This window comes from Phallusia mammillata, chromosome 2, assembly GCF_965637545.1.
Source record: "Phallusia mammillata chromosome 2, kaPhaMamm4.hap1.1, whole genome shotgun sequence".
In the NCBI taxonomy this organism is placed as follows: Eukaryota; Metazoa; Chordata; class Ascidiacea; order Phlebobranchia; family Ascidiidae; genus Phallusia; species Phallusia mammillata.
In genome coordinates, this window is record NC_137253.1 from 16,467,496 (window position 1) to 16,483,597 (window position 16,102).

General features: G+C 40.9%; 43 non-coding genes across 43 annotated transcripts; all 43 read right to left on the bottom strand.

The window, feature by feature from the left end:
- Nucleotides 1–23: 23 nt before the first annotated feature.
- On the bottom strand, nt 24–96 carry Trnaf-gaa (transfer RNA phenylalanine (anticodon GAA)). The gene has a single exon. It is a non-coding gene; the product is annotated as a tRNA-Phe (tRNA).
- Nucleotides 97–103: 7 nt separating this feature from the next.
- Nucleotides 104–177, bottom strand: Trnai-aau (transfer RNA isoleucine (anticodon AAU)). The gene has a single exon. It is a non-coding gene; the product is annotated as a tRNA-Ile (tRNA).
- A 959-nt stretch (nt 178–1,136) lies between these two features.
- Nucleotides 1,137–1,209, bottom strand: Trnaf-gaa (transfer RNA phenylalanine (anticodon GAA)). Its single transcript has one exon. It is a non-coding gene; the product is annotated as a tRNA-Phe (tRNA).
- A 7-nt stretch (nt 1,210–1,216) lies between these two features.
- On the bottom strand, nt 1,217–1,290 carry Trnai-aau (transfer RNA isoleucine (anticodon AAU)). The gene has a single exon. It is a non-coding gene; the product is annotated as a tRNA-Ile (tRNA).
- Nucleotides 1,291–2,249: 959 nt separating this feature from the next.
- On the bottom strand, nt 2,250–2,322 carry Trnaf-gaa (transfer RNA phenylalanine (anticodon GAA)). Its single transcript has one exon. It is a non-coding gene; the product is annotated as a tRNA-Phe (tRNA).
- A 7-nt stretch (nt 2,323–2,329) lies between these two features.
- Nucleotides 2,330–2,403, bottom strand: Trnai-aau (transfer RNA isoleucine (anticodon AAU)). Its single transcript has one exon. It is a non-coding gene; the product is annotated as a tRNA-Ile (tRNA).
- Nucleotides 2,404–2,895: 492 nt separating this feature from the next.
- On the bottom strand, nt 2,896–2,969 carry Trnai-aau (transfer RNA isoleucine (anticodon AAU)). The gene has a single exon. It is a non-coding gene; the product is annotated as a tRNA-Ile (tRNA).
- Nucleotides 2,970–3,362: 393 nt separating this feature from the next.
- On the bottom strand, nt 3,363–3,435 carry Trnaf-gaa (transfer RNA phenylalanine (anticodon GAA)). The gene has a single exon. It is a non-coding gene; the product is annotated as a tRNA-Phe (tRNA).
- A 7-nt stretch (nt 3,436–3,442) lies between these two features.
- Nucleotides 3,443–3,516, bottom strand: Trnai-aau (transfer RNA isoleucine (anticodon AAU)). The gene has a single exon. It is a non-coding gene; the product is annotated as a tRNA-Ile (tRNA).
- A 478-nt stretch (nt 3,517–3,994) lies between these two features.
- Nucleotides 3,995–4,068, bottom strand: Trnai-aau (transfer RNA isoleucine (anticodon AAU)). The gene has a single exon. It is a non-coding gene; the product is annotated as a tRNA-Ile (tRNA).
- Nucleotides 4,069–4,469: 401 nt separating this feature from the next.
- Nucleotides 4,470–4,542, bottom strand: Trnaf-gaa (transfer RNA phenylalanine (anticodon GAA)). Its single transcript has one exon. It is a non-coding gene; the product is annotated as a tRNA-Phe (tRNA).
- A 1,040-nt stretch (nt 4,543–5,582) lies between these two features.
- On the bottom strand, nt 5,583–5,655 carry Trnaf-gaa (transfer RNA phenylalanine (anticodon GAA)). Its single transcript has one exon. It is a non-coding gene; the product is annotated as a tRNA-Phe (tRNA).
- A 7-nt stretch (nt 5,656–5,662) lies between these two features.
- Trnai-aau (transfer RNA isoleucine (anticodon AAU)) lies at nt 5,663–5,736 on the bottom strand. The gene has a single exon. It is a non-coding gene; the product is annotated as a tRNA-Ile (tRNA).
- A 487-nt stretch (nt 5,737–6,223) lies between these two features.
- On the bottom strand, nt 6,224–6,297 carry Trnai-aau (transfer RNA isoleucine (anticodon AAU)). The gene has a single exon. It is a non-coding gene; the product is annotated as a tRNA-Ile (tRNA).
- Nucleotides 6,298–6,705: 408 nt separating this feature from the next.
- Nucleotides 6,706–6,778, bottom strand: Trnaf-gaa (transfer RNA phenylalanine (anticodon GAA)). The gene has a single exon. It is a non-coding gene; the product is annotated as a tRNA-Phe (tRNA).
- Nucleotides 6,779–6,785: 7 nt separating this feature from the next.
- Nucleotides 6,786–6,859, bottom strand: Trnai-aau (transfer RNA isoleucine (anticodon AAU)). The gene has a single exon. It is a non-coding gene; the product is annotated as a tRNA-Ile (tRNA).
- A 492-nt stretch (nt 6,860–7,351) lies between these two features.
- Nucleotides 7,352–7,425, bottom strand: Trnai-aau (transfer RNA isoleucine (anticodon AAU)). Its single transcript has one exon. It is a non-coding gene; the product is annotated as a tRNA-Ile (tRNA).
- A 393-nt stretch (nt 7,426–7,818) lies between these two features.
- Trnaf-gaa (transfer RNA phenylalanine (anticodon GAA)) lies at nt 7,819–7,891 on the bottom strand. The gene has a single exon. It is a non-coding gene; the product is annotated as a tRNA-Phe (tRNA).
- A 7-nt stretch (nt 7,892–7,898) lies between these two features.
- Nucleotides 7,899–7,972, bottom strand: Trnai-aau (transfer RNA isoleucine (anticodon AAU)). Its single transcript has one exon. It is a non-coding gene; the product is annotated as a tRNA-Ile (tRNA).
- A 478-nt stretch (nt 7,973–8,450) lies between these two features.
- Nucleotides 8,451–8,524, bottom strand: Trnai-aau (transfer RNA isoleucine (anticodon AAU)). The gene has a single exon. It is a non-coding gene; the product is annotated as a tRNA-Ile (tRNA).
- Nucleotides 8,525–8,935: 411 nt separating this feature from the next.
- Nucleotides 8,936–9,008, bottom strand: Trnay-gua (transfer RNA tyrosine (anticodon GUA)). Its single transcript has one exon. It is a non-coding gene; the product is annotated as a tRNA-Tyr (tRNA).
- Nucleotides 9,009–9,015: 7 nt separating this feature from the next.
- On the bottom strand, nt 9,016–9,089 carry Trnai-aau (transfer RNA isoleucine (anticodon AAU)). Its single transcript has one exon. It is a non-coding gene; the product is annotated as a tRNA-Ile (tRNA).
- Nucleotides 9,090–9,573: 484 nt separating this feature from the next.
- On the bottom strand, nt 9,574–9,647 carry Trnai-aau (transfer RNA isoleucine (anticodon AAU)). The gene has a single exon. It is a non-coding gene; the product is annotated as a tRNA-Ile (tRNA).
- A 404-nt stretch (nt 9,648–10,051) lies between these two features.
- Nucleotides 10,052–10,124, bottom strand: Trnaf-gaa (transfer RNA phenylalanine (anticodon GAA)). The gene has a single exon. It is a non-coding gene; the product is annotated as a tRNA-Phe (tRNA).
- Nucleotides 10,125–10,131: 7 nt separating this feature from the next.
- On the bottom strand, nt 10,132–10,205 carry Trnai-aau (transfer RNA isoleucine (anticodon AAU)). The gene has a single exon. It is a non-coding gene; the product is annotated as a tRNA-Ile (tRNA).
- A 408-nt stretch (nt 10,206–10,613) lies between these two features.
- Trnaf-gaa (transfer RNA phenylalanine (anticodon GAA)) lies at nt 10,614–10,686 on the bottom strand. Its single transcript has one exon. It is a non-coding gene; the product is annotated as a tRNA-Phe (tRNA).
- A 7-nt stretch (nt 10,687–10,693) lies between these two features.
- Nucleotides 10,694–10,767, bottom strand: Trnai-aau (transfer RNA isoleucine (anticodon AAU)). The gene has a single exon. It is a non-coding gene; the product is annotated as a tRNA-Ile (tRNA).
- Nucleotides 10,768–11,175: 408 nt separating this feature from the next.
- Nucleotides 11,176–11,248, bottom strand: Trnaf-gaa (transfer RNA phenylalanine (anticodon GAA)). The gene has a single exon. It is a non-coding gene; the product is annotated as a tRNA-Phe (tRNA).
- Nucleotides 11,249–11,255: 7 nt separating this feature from the next.
- On the bottom strand, nt 11,256–11,329 carry Trnai-aau (transfer RNA isoleucine (anticodon AAU)). The gene has a single exon. It is a non-coding gene; the product is annotated as a tRNA-Ile (tRNA).
- Nucleotides 11,330–11,733: 404 nt separating this feature from the next.
- Nucleotides 11,734–11,806, bottom strand: Trnaf-gaa (transfer RNA phenylalanine (anticodon GAA)). The gene has a single exon. It is a non-coding gene; the product is annotated as a tRNA-Phe (tRNA).
- A 7-nt stretch (nt 11,807–11,813) lies between these two features.
- On the bottom strand, nt 11,814–11,887 carry Trnai-aau (transfer RNA isoleucine (anticodon AAU)). The gene has a single exon. It is a non-coding gene; the product is annotated as a tRNA-Ile (tRNA).
- Nucleotides 11,888–12,295: 408 nt separating this feature from the next.
- Nucleotides 12,296–12,368, bottom strand: Trnaf-gaa (transfer RNA phenylalanine (anticodon GAA)). The gene has a single exon. It is a non-coding gene; the product is annotated as a tRNA-Phe (tRNA).
- A 479-nt stretch (nt 12,369–12,847) lies between these two features.
- Trnaf-gaa (transfer RNA phenylalanine (anticodon GAA)) lies at nt 12,848–12,920 on the bottom strand. Its single transcript has one exon. It is a non-coding gene; the product is annotated as a tRNA-Phe (tRNA).
- Nucleotides 12,921–12,927: 7 nt separating this feature from the next.
- Trnai-aau (transfer RNA isoleucine (anticodon AAU)) lies at nt 12,928–13,001 on the bottom strand. The gene has a single exon. It is a non-coding gene; the product is annotated as a tRNA-Ile (tRNA).
- A 407-nt stretch (nt 13,002–13,408) lies between these two features.
- Trnaf-gaa (transfer RNA phenylalanine (anticodon GAA)) lies at nt 13,409–13,481 on the bottom strand. Its single transcript has one exon. It is a non-coding gene; the product is annotated as a tRNA-Phe (tRNA).
- A 7-nt stretch (nt 13,482–13,488) lies between these two features.
- Nucleotides 13,489–13,562, bottom strand: Trnai-aau (transfer RNA isoleucine (anticodon AAU)). Its single transcript has one exon. It is a non-coding gene; the product is annotated as a tRNA-Ile (tRNA).
- A 412-nt stretch (nt 13,563–13,974) lies between these two features.
- Nucleotides 13,975–14,047, bottom strand: Trnaf-gaa (transfer RNA phenylalanine (anticodon GAA)). Its single transcript has one exon. It is a non-coding gene; the product is annotated as a tRNA-Phe (tRNA).
- Nucleotides 14,048–14,054: 7 nt separating this feature from the next.
- Trnai-aau (transfer RNA isoleucine (anticodon AAU)) lies at nt 14,055–14,128 on the bottom strand. Its single transcript has one exon. It is a non-coding gene; the product is annotated as a tRNA-Ile (tRNA).
- A 393-nt stretch (nt 14,129–14,521) lies between these two features.
- Trnaf-gaa (transfer RNA phenylalanine (anticodon GAA)) lies at nt 14,522–14,594 on the bottom strand. The gene has a single exon. It is a non-coding gene; the product is annotated as a tRNA-Phe (tRNA).
- A 7-nt stretch (nt 14,595–14,601) lies between these two features.
- On the bottom strand, nt 14,602–14,675 carry Trnai-aau (transfer RNA isoleucine (anticodon AAU)). The gene has a single exon. It is a non-coding gene; the product is annotated as a tRNA-Ile (tRNA).
- A 393-nt stretch (nt 14,676–15,068) lies between these two features.
- Trnaf-gaa (transfer RNA phenylalanine (anticodon GAA)) lies at nt 15,069–15,141 on the bottom strand. The gene has a single exon. It is a non-coding gene; the product is annotated as a tRNA-Phe (tRNA).
- Nucleotides 15,142–15,148: 7 nt separating this feature from the next.
- On the bottom strand, nt 15,149–15,222 carry Trnai-aau (transfer RNA isoleucine (anticodon AAU)). Its single transcript has one exon. It is a non-coding gene; the product is annotated as a tRNA-Ile (tRNA).
- A 478-nt stretch (nt 15,223–15,700) lies between these two features.
- Trnai-aau (transfer RNA isoleucine (anticodon AAU)) lies at nt 15,701–15,774 on the bottom strand. Its single transcript has one exon. It is a non-coding gene; the product is annotated as a tRNA-Ile (tRNA).
- Between the last annotated feature and the right edge of the window lie 328 nt (nt 15,775–16,102).

The following is a 16,102-nucleotide window of genomic DNA, read 5'->3' on the forward strand; positions in this document are numbered from 1 at the left end:
AAACAATATTACAAAAGATGTGTTGCCTCGACCCGGGATTGAACCAGGGACCTTCAGATCTTCAGTCTGACGCTCTCCCGACTGAGCTATCGAGGCGATAACCTGGCCAGTACGGGGATCGAACCCGCGACATTTGCGTTATTAGCACAACGCTCTAATCAACTGAGCTAACCGGCCATGTACTGTAAATTGAATTCAAATCTCCTTGTCATTAAGTGTCAATGAACACTTTTGGTCGGGATTCCAACACCGCGCAACCCTCGAAGCCGACAGAAATTGAAATTCAGCTAATAAACAAAAAATGTAAGTATTCTCAAACCTGAATCACACCAGGTTTGTTTTGGTGAAAAATAGGCAATGCGACGGAAGTCAAATTAGAGAAGTAATAAACTACTAGAGAAGCAAGTACTGTTGTAGAAATCTTTTTTCAAAATGTCCTCTGAGACTATTTTCTGACAGATTTAATGTAAAGTCAATTTGCATCTGTCGGTAAACGTTTTTAGTGTACTTTCTCGTTGTGATTCTCACCAACACAGAACAACTAATGTAGAAAAAAATATTACAAAATGTTGCAAAAAATGTGTTGCCTCGACCCGGGATTGAATCATGGACCTTCAGATCTTCAGTCTGACGCTCTCCCGACTGAGCTATCGAGGCGATAACCTGGCCAGTACGGCGATCGAACCCGCGACATTTGCGTTATTAGCACAACGCTCTAACCAACTGAGCTAACCGGCCATGTGCAGTAAATTGAATTCAAATCTCCTTGTCAAGTGTCAATGAACACTTTTGGACGGGATTCCAACACCGCGCAACCCTCGAAGCCGACAGAAATTTAAATTCAGCTAATAAACAAAAAATGTAAGTATTCTCAAACCTGAATCACACCAGGTTTGTTTTGGTGAAAAATAGGCAATGCGATGGAAGTCAAATTAGAGAAGTAATAACTACTAGAGAAGTAAGTAGCCTACTGTAGTAGAAATCTTTTTTCAAAATGTTCTCTGAGACTATTTTCTGACAGATTTAATGTAAAGTCAATTTGCATCTGTCGGTAAACATTTTCAGTGCACTTTCTCGTTGTGATTCTCACCAACACAGAACAACTAATGTAGAAAAAAATATTACAAAAGATGTGTTGCCTCGACCCGGGATTGAACCAGGGACCTTCAGATCTTCAGTCTGACGCTCTCCCGACTGAGCTATCGAGGCGATAACCTGGCCAGTACGGGGATCGAACCCGCGACATTTGCGTTATTAGCACAACGCTCTAATCAACTGAGCTAACCGGCCATATACTGTAAATTGAATTCAAACCTCCTTGTCATTAAGTGTCAATGAACACTTTTGGTCGGGATTCCAACACCGCGCAACCCTCGAAGCCGACAGAAATTGAAATTCAGCTAATAAACAAAAAATGTAAGTATTCTCAAACCTGAATCACACCAGGTTTGTTTTGGTGAAAAATAGGCAATGCGACGGAAGTCAAATTAGAGAAGTAATAAACTACTAGAGAAGCAAGTACTGTTGTAGAAATCTTTTTTCAAAATGTCCTCTGAGACTATTTTCTGACAGATTTAATGTAAAGTCAATTTGCATCTGTCGGTAAACGTTTTTAGTGTACTTTCTCGTTGTGATTCTCACCAACACAGAACAACTAATGTAGAAAAAAATATTACAAAATGTTGCAAAAAATGTGTTGCCTCGACCCGGGATTGAATCATGGACCTTCAGATCTTCAGTCTGACGCTCTCCCGACTGAGCTATCGAGGCGATAACCTGGCCAGTACGGCGATCGAACCCGCGACATTTGCGTTATTAGCACAACGCTCTAACCAACTGAGCTAACCGGCCATGTGCAGTAAATTGAATTCAAATCTCCTTGTCAAGTGTCAATGAACACTTTTGGACGGGATTCCAACACCGCGCAACCCTCGAAGCCGACAGAAATTGAAATTCAGCTAATAAACAAAAAATGTAAGTATTCTCAAACCTGAATCACACCAGGTTTGTTTTGGTGAAAAATAGGCAATGCGATGGATGTAAAATTAGAGAAGTAATAACTACTAGAGAAGCAAGTAGCCTACTGTTGTAGAAATCTTTTTTCAAAATGTTCTCTGAGACTATTTTCTGACAGATTTAATGTAAAGTCAATTTGCATCTGTCGGTAAACATTTTCAGTGTACTTTCTCGTTGTGATTCTCACCAACACAGAACAACAAATGTAGAAAACAATATTACAAAAGATGTGTTGCCTCGACCCGGGATTGAACCAGGGACCTTCAGATCTTCAGTCTGACGCTCTCCCGACTGAGCTATCGAGGCGATAACCTGGCCAGTACGGGGATCGAACCCGCGACATTTGCGTTATTAGCACAACGCTCTAACCAACTGAGCTAACCGGCCATGTGCTGTAAAATGAATTCAAATCTCCTTGTCATTAAGTGTCAATGAACACTTTTGGTCGGGATTCCAACACCGCGCAACCCTCGAAGCCGACAGAAATTTAAATTCAGCTAATAAACAAACAATGTAAGTATTCTCAAACCTGAATCACACCAGGTTTGTTTTGGTGAAAAATAGGCAATGCGACGGAAGTCAAATTAGAGAAGTAATAAACTACTAGAGAAGCAAGTAGCCTACTGTTGTAGAAATCTTTTTTCAAAATGTCCTCTGAGACTATTTTCTGACAGATTTAATGTAAAGTCAATTTGCATCTGTCGGTAAACATTTTCAGTGCACTTTCTCGTTGTGATTCTCACCAACACAGAACAACTAATGTAGAAAAAAATATTACAAAATGTTGCAAAAGATGTGTTGCCTCGACCCTGGATTGAACCAGGGACCTTCAGATCTTCAGTCTGACGCTCTCCCGACTGAGCTATCGAGGCGATAACCTGGCCAGTACGGGGATCGAACCCGCGACATTTGCGTTATTAGCACAACGCTCTAATCAACTGAGCTAACCGGCCATGTGCAGTAAATTGAATTCAAATCTCCTTGTCAAGTGTCAATGAACACTTTTGGTCGGGATTCCAACACCGCGCAACCCTCGAAGCCGACAGAAATTGAAATTCAGCTAATAAACAAAAAATGTAAGTATTCTCAAACCTGAATCACACCAGGTTTGTTTTGGTGAAAAATAGGCAATGCGACGGAAGTCAAATTAGAGAAGTAGAGAAGCAAGTACTGTTGTAGAAATCTTTTTTCAAAATGTTCTCTGAGACTATTTTCTGACAGATTTAATGTAAAGTCAATTTGCATCTGTCGGTAAACATTTTCAGTGTACTTTCTCGTTGTGATTCTCACCAACACAGAACAACTAATGTAGAAAAAAATATTACAAAATGTTGCAAAAGATGTGTTGCCTCGACCCGGGATTGAACCAGGGACCTTCAGATCTTCAGTCTGACGCTCTCCCGACTGAGCTATCGAGGCGATAACCTGGCCAGTACGGGGATCGAACCCGCGACATTTGCGTTATTAGCACAACGCTCTAACCAACTGAGCTAACCGGCCATGTGCTGTAAATTCAATTCAAATCTCCTTGTCAAGTGTCAATGAACACTTTTGGTCGGGATTCCAACACCGCGCAACCCTCGGAGCCGACAGAAATTTAAATTCAGCTAATAAACAAACAATGTAAGTATTCTCAAACCTGTATCACACCAGGTTTGTTTTGGTGAAAAATAAGCAATGCGATGGAAGTCAAATTAGAGAAGCAATAACTACTAGAGAAGCAAGTAGCCTACTGTAGTAGAAATCTTTTTTCAAAATGTTCTCTGAGACTATTTTCTGACAGATTTAATGTAAAGTCAATTTGCATCTGTCGGTAAACATTTTCAGTGCACTTTCTCGTTGTGATTCTCACCAACACAGAACAACTAATGTAGAAAAAAATATTACAAAAGATGTGTTGCCTCGACCCTGGATTGAACCAGGGACCTTCAGATCTTCAGTCTGACGCTCTCCCGACTGAGCTATCGAGGCGATAACCTGGCCAGTACGGGGATCGAACCCGCGACATTTGCGTTATTAGCACAACGCTCTAACCAACTGAGCTAACCGGCCATGTACTGTAAATTGAATTCAAATCTCCTTGTCATTAAGTGTCAATGAACACTTTTGGTCGGGATTCCAACACCGCGCAACCCTCGGAGCCGACAGAAATTTAAATTCAGCTAATAAACAAAAAATGTAAGTATTCTCAAACCTGAATCACACCAGGTTTGTTTTGGTGAAAAATAGGCAATGCGATGGATGTAAAATTAGAGAAGTAATAACTACTAGAGAAGCAAGTAGCCTACTGTTGTAGAAATCTTTTTTCAAAATGTTCTCTGAGACTATTTTCTGACAGATTTAATGTAAAGTCAATTTGCATCTGTCGGTAAACATTTTCAGTGTACTTTCTCGTTGTGATTCTCACCAACACAGAACAACAAATGTAGAAAACAATATTACAAAAGATGTGTTGCCTCGACCCGGGATTGAACCAGGGACCTTCAGATCTTCAGTCTGACGCTCTCCCGACTGAGCTATCGAGGCGATAACCTGGCCAGTACGGGGATCGAACCCGCGACATTTGCGCTATTAGCACAACGCTCTAATCAACTGAGCTAACCGGCCATGTACTGTAAATTGAATTCAAATCTCCTTGTCATTAAGTGTCAATGAACACTTTTGGTCGGGATTCCAACACCGCGCAACCCTCGAAGCCGACAGAAATTGAAATTCAGCTAATAAACAAAAAATGTAAGTATTCTCAAACCTGAATCACACCAGGTTTGTTTTGGTGAAAAATAGGCAATGCGACGGAAGTCAAATTAGAGAAGTAATAAACTACTAGAGAAGCAAGTACTGTTGTAGAAATCTTTTTTCAAAATGTCCTCTGAGACTATTTTCTGACAGATTTAATGTAAAGTCAATTTGCATCTGTCGGTAAACGTTTTTAGTGTACTTTCTCGTTGTGATTCTCACCAACACAGAACAACTAATGTAGAAAAAAATATTACAAAATGTTGCAAAAAATGTGTTGCCTCGACCCGGGATTGAATCATGGACCTTCAGATCTTCAGTCTGACGCTCTCCCGACTGAGCTATCGAGGCGATAACCTGGCCAGTACGGCGATCGAACCCGCGACATTTGCGTCATTAGCACAACGCTCTAACCAACTGAGCTAACCGGCCATGTGCAGTAAATTGAATTCAAATCTCCTTGTCAAGTGTCAATGAACACTTTTGGACGGGATTCCAACACCGCGCAACCCTCGAAGCCGACAGAAATTTAAATTCAGCTAATAAACAAAAAATGTAAGTATTCTCAAACCTGAATCACACCAGGTTTGTTTTGGTGAAAAATAGGCAATGCGATGGAAGTCAAATTAGAGAAGTAATAACTACTAGAGAAGTAAGTAGCCTACTGTAGTAGAAATCTTTTTTCAAAATGTTCTCTGAGACTATTTTCTGACAGATTTAATGTAAAGTCAATTTGCATCTGTCGGTAAACATTTTCAGTGCACTTTCTCGTTGTGATTCTCACCAACACAGAACAACTAATGTAGAAAAAAATATTACAAAAGATGTGTTGCCTCGACCCGGGATTGAACCAGGGACCTTCAGATCTTCAGTCTGACGCTCTCCCGACTGAGCTATCGAGGCGATAACCTGGCCAGTACGGGGATCGAACCCGCGACATTTGCGTTATTAGCACAACGCTCTAATCAACTGAGCTAACCGGCCATGTACTGTAAATTGAATTCAAACCTCCTTGTCATTAAGTGTCAATGAACACTTTTGGTCGGGATTCCAACACCGCGCAACCCTCGAAGCCGACAGAAATTGAAATTCAGCTAATAAACAAAAAATGTAAGTATTCTCAAACCTGAATCACACCAGGTTTGTTTTGGTGAAAAATAGGCAATGCGACGGAAGTCAAATTAGAGAAGTAATAAACTACTAGAGAAGCAAGTACTGTTGTAGAAATCTTTTTTCAAAATGTCCTCTGAGACTATTTTCTGACAGATTTAATGTAAAGTCAATTTGCATCTGTCGGTAAACGTTTTTAGTGTACTTTCTCGTTGTGATTCTCACCAACACAGAACAACTAATGTAGAAAAAAATATTACAAAATGTTGCAAAAAATGTGTTGCCTCGACCCGGGATTGAATCATGGACCTTCAGATCTTCAGTCTGACGCTCTCCCGACTGAGCTATCGAGGCGATAACCTGGCCAGTACGGGGATCGAACCCGCGACATTTGCGTTATTAGCACAACGCTCTAACCAACTGAGCTAACCGGCCATGTGCAGTAAATTGAATTCAAATCTCCTTGTCAAGTGTCAATGAACACTTTTGGACGGGATTCCAACACCGCGCAACCCTCGAAGCCGACAGAAATTGAAATTCAGCTAATAAACAAAAAATGTAAGTATTCTCAAACCTGAATCACACCAGGTTTGTTTTGGTGAAAAATAGGCAATGCGATGGATGTAAAATTAGAGAAGTAATAACTACTAGAGAAGCAAGTAGCCTACTGTTGTAGAAATCTTTTTTCAAAATGTTCTCTGAGACTATTTTCTGACAGATTTAATGTAAAGTCAATTTGCATCTGTCGGTAAACATTTTCAGTGTACTTTCTCGTTGTGATTCTCACCAACACAGAACAACAAATGTAGAAAACAATATTACAAAATGTTGCAAAAGATGTGTTGCCTCGACCCGGGATTGAACCAGGGACCTTCAGATCTTCAGTCTGACGCTCTCCCGACTGAGCTATCGAGGCGATAACCTGGCCAGTACGGGGATCGAACCCGCGACATTTGCGTTATTAGCACAACGCTCTAACCAACTGAGCTAACCGGCCATGTGCTGTAAAATGAATTCAAATCTCCTTGTCATTAAGTGTCAATGAACACTTTTGGTCGGGATTCCAACACCGCGCAACCCTCGAAGCCGACAGAAATTGAAATTCAGCTAATAAACAAACAATGTAAGTATTCTCAAACCTGAATCACACCAGGTTTGTTTTGGTGAAAAATAGGCAATGCGACGGAAGTCAAATTAGAGAAGTAATAAACTACTAGAGAAGCAAGTAGCCTACTGTTGTAGAAATCTTTTTTCAAAATGTCCTCTGAGACTATTTTCTGACAGATTTAATGTAAAGTCAATTTGCATCTGTCGGTAAACATTTTCAGTGCACTTTCTCGTTGTGATTCTCACCAACACAGAACAACTAATGTAGAAAAAAATATTACAAAATGTTGCAAAAGATGTGTTGCCTCGACCCTGGATTGAACCAGGGACCTTCAGATCTTCAGTCTGACGCTCTCCCGACTGAGCTATCGAGGCGATAACCTGGCCAGTACGGGGATCGAACCCGCGACATTTGCGTTATTAGCACAACGCTCTAATCAACTGAGCTAACCGGCCATGTGCAGTAAATTGAATTCAAATCTCCTTGTCAAGTGTCAATGAACACTTTTGGTCGGGATTCCAACACCGCGCAACCCTCGAAGCCGACAGAAATTGAAATTCAGCTAATAAACAAAAAATGTAAGTATTCTCAAACCTGAATCACACCAGGTTTGTTTTGGTGAAAAATAGGCAATGCGACGGAAGTCAAATTAGAGAAGTAGAGAAGCAAGTACTGTTGTAGAAATCTTTTTTCAAAATGTTCTCTGAGACTATTTTCTGACAGATTTAATGTAAAGTCAATTTGCATCTGTCGGTAAACATTTTCAGTGTACTTTCTCGTTGTGATTCTCACCAACACAGAACAACTAATGTAGAAAAAAATATTACAAAATGTTGCAAAAGATGTGTTGCCTCGACCCGGGATTGAACCAGGGACCTTCAGATCTTCAGTCTGACGCTCTCCCGACTGAGCTATCGAGGCGATAACCTGGCCAGTACGGGGATCGAACCCGCGACATTTGCGTTATTAGCACAACGCTCTAACCAACTGAGCTAACCGGCCATGTGCTGTAAATTCAATTCAAATCTCCTTGTCAAGTGTCAATGAACACTTTTGGTCGGGATTCCAACACCGCGCAACCCTCGGAGCCGACAGAAATTTAAATTCAGCTAATAAACAAACAATGTAAGTATTCTCAAACCTGAATCACACCAGGTTTGTTTTGGTGAAAAATAAGCAATGCGATGGAAGTCAAATTAGAGAAGCAATAACTACTAGAGAAGCAAGTAGCCTACTGTAGTAGAAATCTTTTTTCAAAATGTTCTCTGAGACTATTTTCTGACAGATTTAATGTAAAGTCAATTTGCATCTGTCGGTAAACATTTTCAGTGCACTTTCTCGTTGTGATTCTCACCAACACAGAACAACTAATGTAGAAAAAAATATTACAAAAGATGTGTTGCCTCGACCCTGGATTGAACCAGGGACCTTCAGATCTTCAGTCTGACGCTCTCCCGACTGAGCTATCGAGGCGATAACCTGGCCAGTACGGGGATCGAACCCGCGACATTTGCGTTATTAGCACAACGCTCTAACCAACTGAGCTAACCGGCCATGTACTGTAAATTGAATTCAAATCTCCTTGTCATTAAGTGTCAATGAACACTTTTGGTCGGGATTCCAACACCGCGCAACCCTCGAAGCCGACAGAAATTGAAATTCAGCTAATAAACAAAAAATGTAAGTATTCTCAAACCTGAATCACACCAGGTTTGTTTTGGTGAAAAATAGGCAATGCGATGGATGTAAAATTAGAGAAGTAATAACTACTAGAGAAGCAAGTAGCCTACTGTTGTAGAAATCTTTTTTCAAAATGTTCTCTGAGACTATTTTCTGACAGATTTAATGTAAAGTCAATTTGCATCTGTCGGTAAACATTTTCAGTGTACTTTCTCGTTGTGATTCTCACCAACACAGAACAACAAATGTAGAAAACAATATTACAAAATGTTGCAAAAGATGTGTTGCCTCGACCCGGGATTGAACCAGGGACCTTCAGATCTACAGTCTGACGCTCTCCCGACTGAGCTATCGAGGCGATAACCTGGCCAGTACGGGGATCGAACCCGCGACATTTGCGTTATTAGCACAACGCTCTAACCAACTGAGCTAACCGGCCATGTGCTGTAAAATGAATTCAAATCTCCTTGTCAAGTGTCAATGAACACTTTTGGTCGGGATTCCAACACCGCGCAACCCTCGAAGCCGACAGAAATTGAAATTCAGCTAATAAACAAACAATGTAAGTATTCTCAAACCTGAATCACACCAGGTTTGTTTTGGTGAAAAATAGGCAATGCGACGGAAGTCAAATTAGAGAAGTAATAAACTACTAGAGAAGCAAGTACTGTTGTAGAAATCTTTTTTCAAAATGTCCTCTGAGACTATTTTCTGACAGATTTAATGTAAAGTCAATTTGCATCTGTCGGTAAACATTTTCAGTGCACTTTCTCGTTGTGATTCTCACCAACACAGAACAACTAATGTAGAAAAAAATATTACAAAATGTTGCAAAAGATGTGTTGCCTCGACCCTGGATTGAACCAGGGACCTTCAGATCTTCAGTCTGACGCTCTCCCGACTGAGCTATCGAGGCGATAACCTGGCCAGTACGGGGATCGAACCCGCGACATTTGCGTTATTAGCACAACGCTCTAACCAACTGAGCTAACCGGCCATGTGCAGTAAATTGAATTCAAATCTCCTTGTCAAGTGTCAATGAACACTTTTGGTCGGGATTCCAACACCGCGCAACCCTCGAAGCCGACAGAAATTGAAATTCAGCTAATAAACAAAAAATGTAAGTATTCTCAAACCTGAATCACACCAGGTTTGTTTTGGTGAAAAATAGGCAATGCGACGGAAGTCAAATTAGAGAAGTAATAAACTACTAGAGAAGCAAGTACTGTTGTAGAAATCTTTTTTCAAAATGTTCTCTGAGACTATTTTCTGACAGATTTAATGTAAAGTCAATTTGCATCTGTCGGTAAACATTTTCAGTGTACTTTCTCGTTGTGATTCTCACCAACACAGAACAACTAATGTAGAAAACAATATTACAAAATGTTGCAAAAGATGTGTTGCCTCGACCCGGGATTGAACCAGGGACCTTCAGATCTTCAGTCTGACGCTCTCCCGACTGAGCTATCGAGGCGATAACCTGGCCAGTACGGGGATCGAACCCGCGACATTTGCGTTATTAGCACAACGCTCTAACCAACTGAGCTAACCGGCCATGTGCTGTAAATTGAATTCAAATCTCCTTGTCAAGTGTCAATGAACACTTTTGGTCGGGATTCCAACACCGCGCAACCCTCGGAGCCGACAGAAATTTAAATTCAGCTAATAAACAAACAATGTAAGTATTCTCAAACCTGAATCACACCAGGTTTGTTTTGGTGAAAAATAAGCAATGCGATGGAAGTCAAATTGGAGAAGCAATAACTACTAGAGAAGCAAGTAGCCTACTGTAGTAGAAATCTTTTTTCAAAATGTTCTCTGAGACTATTTTCTGACAGATTTAATGTAAAGTCAATTTGCATCTGTCGGTAAACATTTTTAGTGTACTTTCTCGTTGTGATTCTCACCAACACAGAACAACAAATGTAGAAAACAACATTACAAAATGTTGCAAAAGACGTGTTGCCTCGACCCGGGATTGAACCAGGGACCTTCAGATCTTCAGTCTGACGCTCTCCCGACTGAGCTATCAAGGCGATAACCTGGCCAGTACGGGGATCGAACCCGCGACATTTGCGTTATTAGCACAACGCTCTAACCAACTGAGCTAACCGGCCATGTGCTGTAAATTCAATTCAAATCTCCTTGTCAAGTGTCAATGAACACTTTTGGTCGGGATTCCAACACCGCGCAACCCTCGGAGCCGACAGAAATTGAAATTCAGCTAATAAACAAACAATGTAAGTATTCTCAAACCTGAATCACACCAGGTTTGTTTTGGTGAAAAATAAGCAATGCGATGGAAGTCAAATTAGAGAAGCAATAACTACTAGAGAAGCAAGTAGCCTACTGTAGTAGAAATCTTTTTTCAAAATGTTCTCTGAGACTATTTTCTGACAGATTTAATGTAAAGTCAATTTGCATCTGTCGGTAAACATTTTCAGTGCACTTTCTCGTTGTGATTCTCACCAACACAGAACAACTAATGTAGAAAACAATATTACAAAATGTTGCAAAAGATGTGTTGCCTCGACCCGGGATTGAACCAGGGACCTTCAGATCTTCAGTCTGACGCTCTCCCGACTGAGCTATCGAGGCGATAACCTGGCCAGTACGGGGATCGAACCCGCGACATTTGCGTTATTAGCACAACGCTCTAACCAACTGAGCTAACCGGCCATGGTCAGTAAATTGAATTCAAATCTCCTCGTCAAGTGTCAATGAACACTTTTGGTCGGGATTCCAACACCGCGCAACCCTCGAAGCCGACAGAAATTGAAATTCACCTAATAAACAAAAAATGTAAGTATTCTCAAACCTGAATCACACCAGGTTTGTTTTGGTGAAAAATAGGCAATGCGACGGAAGTCAAATTAGAGAAGTAATAAACTACTAGAGAAGCAAGTACTGTTGTAGAAATCTTTTTTCAAAATGTTCTCTGAGACTATTTTCTGACAGATTTAATGTAAAGTCAATTTGCATCTGTCGGTAAACATTTTCAGTGTACTTTCTCGTTGTGATTCTCACCAACACAGAACAACAAATGTAGAAAACAACATTACAAAATGTTGCAAAAGATGTGTTGCCTCGACCCGGGATTGAACCAGGGACCTTCAGATCTTCAGTCTGACGCTCTCCCGACTGAGCTATCGAGGCGATAACCTGGCCAGTACGGGGATCGAACCCGCGACATTTGCGTTATTAGCACAACGCTCTAACCAACTGAGCTAACCGGCCATGTGCTGTAAATTCAATTCAAATCTCCTTGTCAAGTGTCAATGAACACTTTTGGTCGGGATTCCAACACCGCGCAACCCTCGGAGCCGACAGAAATTGAAATTCAGCTAATAAACAAACAATGTAAGTATTCTCAAACCTGAATCACACCAGGTTTGTTTTGGTGAAAAATAAGCAATGCGATGGAAGTCAAATTAGAGAAGCAATAACTACTAGAGAAGCAAGTAGCCTACTGTAGTAGAAATCTTTTTTCAAAATGTTCTCTGAGACTATTTTCTGACAGATTTAATGTAAAGTCAATTTGCATCTGTCGGTAAACATTTTCAGTGCACTTTCTCGTTGTGATTCTCACCAACACAGAACAACTAATGTAGAAAAAAATATTACAAAATGTTGCAAAAGATGTGTTGCCTCGACCCGGGATTGAACCAGGGACCTTCAGATCTTCAGTCTGACGCTCTCCCGACTGAGCTATCGAGGCGATAACCTGGCCAGTAAGGGGATCGAACCCGCGACATTTGCGTTATTAGCACAACGCTCTAACCAACTGAGCTAACCGGCCATGTGCTGTAAATTCAATTCAAATCTCCTTGTCAAGTGTCAATGAACACTTTTGGTCGGGATTCCAACACCGCGCAACCCTCGGAGCCGACAGAAATTTAAATTCAGCTAATAAACAAACAATGTAAGTATTCTCAAACCTGAATCACACCAGGTTTGTTTTGGTGAAAAATAAGCAATGCGATGGAAGTCAAATTAGAGAAGCAATAACTACTAGAGAAGCAAGTAGCCTACTGTAGTAGAAATCTTTTTTCAAAATGTTCTCTGAGACTATTTTCTGACAGATTTAATGTAAAGTCAATTTGCATCTGTCGGTAAACATTTTCAGTGCACTTTCTCGTTGTGATTCTCACCAACACAGAACAACTAATGTAGAAAAAAATATTACAAAAGATGTGTTGCCTCGACCCGGGATTGAACCAGGGACCTTCAGATCTTCAGTCTGACGCTCTCCCGACTGAGCTATCGAGGCGATAACCTGGCCAGTACGGGGATCGAACCCGCGACATTTGCGTTATTAGCACAACGCTCTAATCAACTGAGCTAACCGGCCATGTACTGTAAATTGAATTCAAATCTCCTTGTCATTAAGTGTCAATGAACACTTTTGGTCGGGATTCCAACACCGCGCAACCCTCGAAGCCGACAGAAATTGAAATTCAGCTAATAAACAAAAAATGTAAGTATTCTCAAACCTGAATCACACCAGGTTTGTTTTGGTGAAAAATAGGCAATGCGACGGAAGTCAAATTAGAGAAGTAATAAACTACTAGAGAAGCAAGTACTGTTGTAGAAATCTTTTTTCAAAATGTTCTCTGAGACTATTTTCTGACAGATTTAATGTAAAGTCAATTTGCATCTGTCGGTAAACATTTTCAGTGTACTTTCTCGTTGTGATTCTCACCAACACAGAACAACAAATGTAGAAAACAACATTACAAAATGTTGCAAAAGATGTGTTGCCTCGACCCGGGATTGAACCAGGGACCTTCAGATCTTCAGTCTGACGCTCTCCCGACTGAGCTATCGAGGCGATAACCTGGCCAGTACGGGGATCGAACCCGCGACATTTGCGTTATTAGCACAACGCTCTAACCAACTGAGCTAACCGGCCATGTGCTGTAAATTCAATTCAAATCTCCTTGTCAAGTGTCAATGAACACTTTTGGTCGGGATTCCAACACCGCGCAACCCTCGGAGCCGACAGAAATTTAAATTCAGCTAATAAACAAACAATGTAAGTATTCTCAAACCTGAATCACACCAGGTTTGTTTTGGTGAAAAATAAGCAATGCGATGGAAGTCAAATTAGAGAAGCAATAACTACTAGAGAAGCAAGTAGCCTACTGTAGTAGAAATCTTTTTTCAAAATGTTCTCTGAGACTATTTTCTGACAGATTTAATGTAAAGTCAATTTGCATCTGTCGGTAAACATTTTCAGTGCACTTTCTCGTTGTGATTCTCACCAACACAGAACAACTAATGTAGAAAAAAATATTACAAAAGATGTGTTGCAAAAGATGTGTTGCCTCGACCCGGGATTGAACCAGGGACCTTCAGATCTTCAGTCTGACGCTCTCCCGACTGAGCTATCGAGGCGATAACCTGGCCAGTACGGGGATCGAACCCGCGACATTTGCGTTATTAGCACAACGCTCTAACCAACTGAGCTAACCGGCCATGTGCAGTAAATTGAATTCAAATCTCCTTGTCAAGTGTCAATGAACACTTTTGGTCGGGATTCCAACACCGCGCAACCCTCGAAGCCGACAGAAATTGAAATTCAGCTAATAAACAAAAAATGTAAGTATTCTCAAACCTGAATCACACCAGGTTTGTTTTGGTGAAAAATAGGCAATGCGACGGAAGTCAAATTAGAGAAGTAGAGAAGCAAGTACTGTTGTAGAAATCTTTTTTCAAAATGTTCTCTGAGACTATTTTCTGACAGATTTAATGTAAAGTCAATTTGCATCTGTCGGTAAACATTTTCAGTGTACTTTCTCGTTGTGATTCTCACCAACACAGAACAACTAATGTAGAAAACTACATTACAAAATGTTGCAAAAGATGTGTTGCCTCGACCCGGGATTGAACCAGGGACCTTCAGATCTTCAGTCTGACGCTCTCCCGACTGAGCTATCGAGGCGATAACCTGGCCAGTACGGGGATCGAACCCGCGACATTTGCGTTATTAGCACAACGCTCTAACCAACTGAGCTAACCGGCCATGTGCAGTAAATTGAATTCAAATCTCCTTGTCAAGTGTCAATGAACACTTTTGGTCGGGATTCCAACACCGCGCAACCCTCGAAGCCGACAGAAATTTAAATTCAGCTAATAAACAAAAAATGTAAGTATTCTCAAACCTGAATCACACCAGGTTTGTTTTGGTGAAAAATAGGCAATGCGACGGAAGTCAAATTAGAGAAGTAGAGAAGCAAGTACTGTTGTAGAAATCTTTTTTCAAAATGTCCTCTGAGACTATTTTCTGACAGATTTAATGTAAAGTCAATTTGCATCTGTCGGTAAACATTTTCAGTGTACTTTCTCGTTGTGATTCTCACCAACACAGAACAACTAATGTAGAAAACAATATTACAAAATGTTGCAAAAGATGTGTTGCCTCGACCCGGGATTGAACCAGGGACCTTCAGATCTTCAGTCTGACGCTCTCCCGACTGAGCTATCGAGGCGATAACCTGGCCAGTACGGGGATCGAACCCGCGACATTTGCGTTATTAGCACAACGCTCTAACCAACTGAGCTAACCGGCCATGTGCTGTAAATTCAATTCAAATCTCCTTGTCAAGTGTCAATGAACACTTTTGGTCGGGATTCCAACACCGCGCAACCCTCGGAGCCGACAGAAATTGAAATTCAGCTAATAAACAAACAATGTAAGTATTCTCAAACCTGAATCACACCAGGTTTGTTTTGGTGAAAAATAAGCAATGCGATGGAAGTCAAATTAGAGAAGCAATAACTACTAGAGAAGCAAGTAGCCTACTGTAGTAGAAATCTTTTTTCAAAATGTTCTCTGAGACTATTTTCTGACAGATTTAATGTAAAGTCAATTTGCATCTGTCGGTAAACATTTTCAGTGCACTTTCTCGTTGTGATTCTCACCAACACAGAACAACTAATGTAGAAAAAAATATTACAAAAGATGTGTTGCCTCGACCCTGGATTGAACCAGGGACCATCAGATCTTCAGTCTGACGCTCTCCCGACTGAGCTATCGAGGCGATAACCTGGCCAGTACGGGGATCGAACCCGCGACATTTGCGTTATTAGCACAACGCTCTAACCAACTGAGCTAACCGGCCATGTGCTGTAAATTCAATTCAAATCTCCTTGTCAAGTGTCAATGAACACTTTTGGTCGGGATTCCAACACCGCGCAACCCTCGGAGCCGACAGAAATTGAAATTCAGCTAATAAACAAACAATGTAAGTATTCTCAAACCTGAATCACACCAGGTTTGTTTTGGTGAAAAATAAGCAATGCGATGGAAGTCAAATTAGAGAAGCAATAACTACTAGAGAAGCAAGTAGCCTACTGTAGTAGAAATCTTTTTTCAAAATGTTCTCTGAGACTATTTTCTGACAGATTTAATGTAAAGTCAATTTGCATCTGTCGGTAAACATTTTCAGT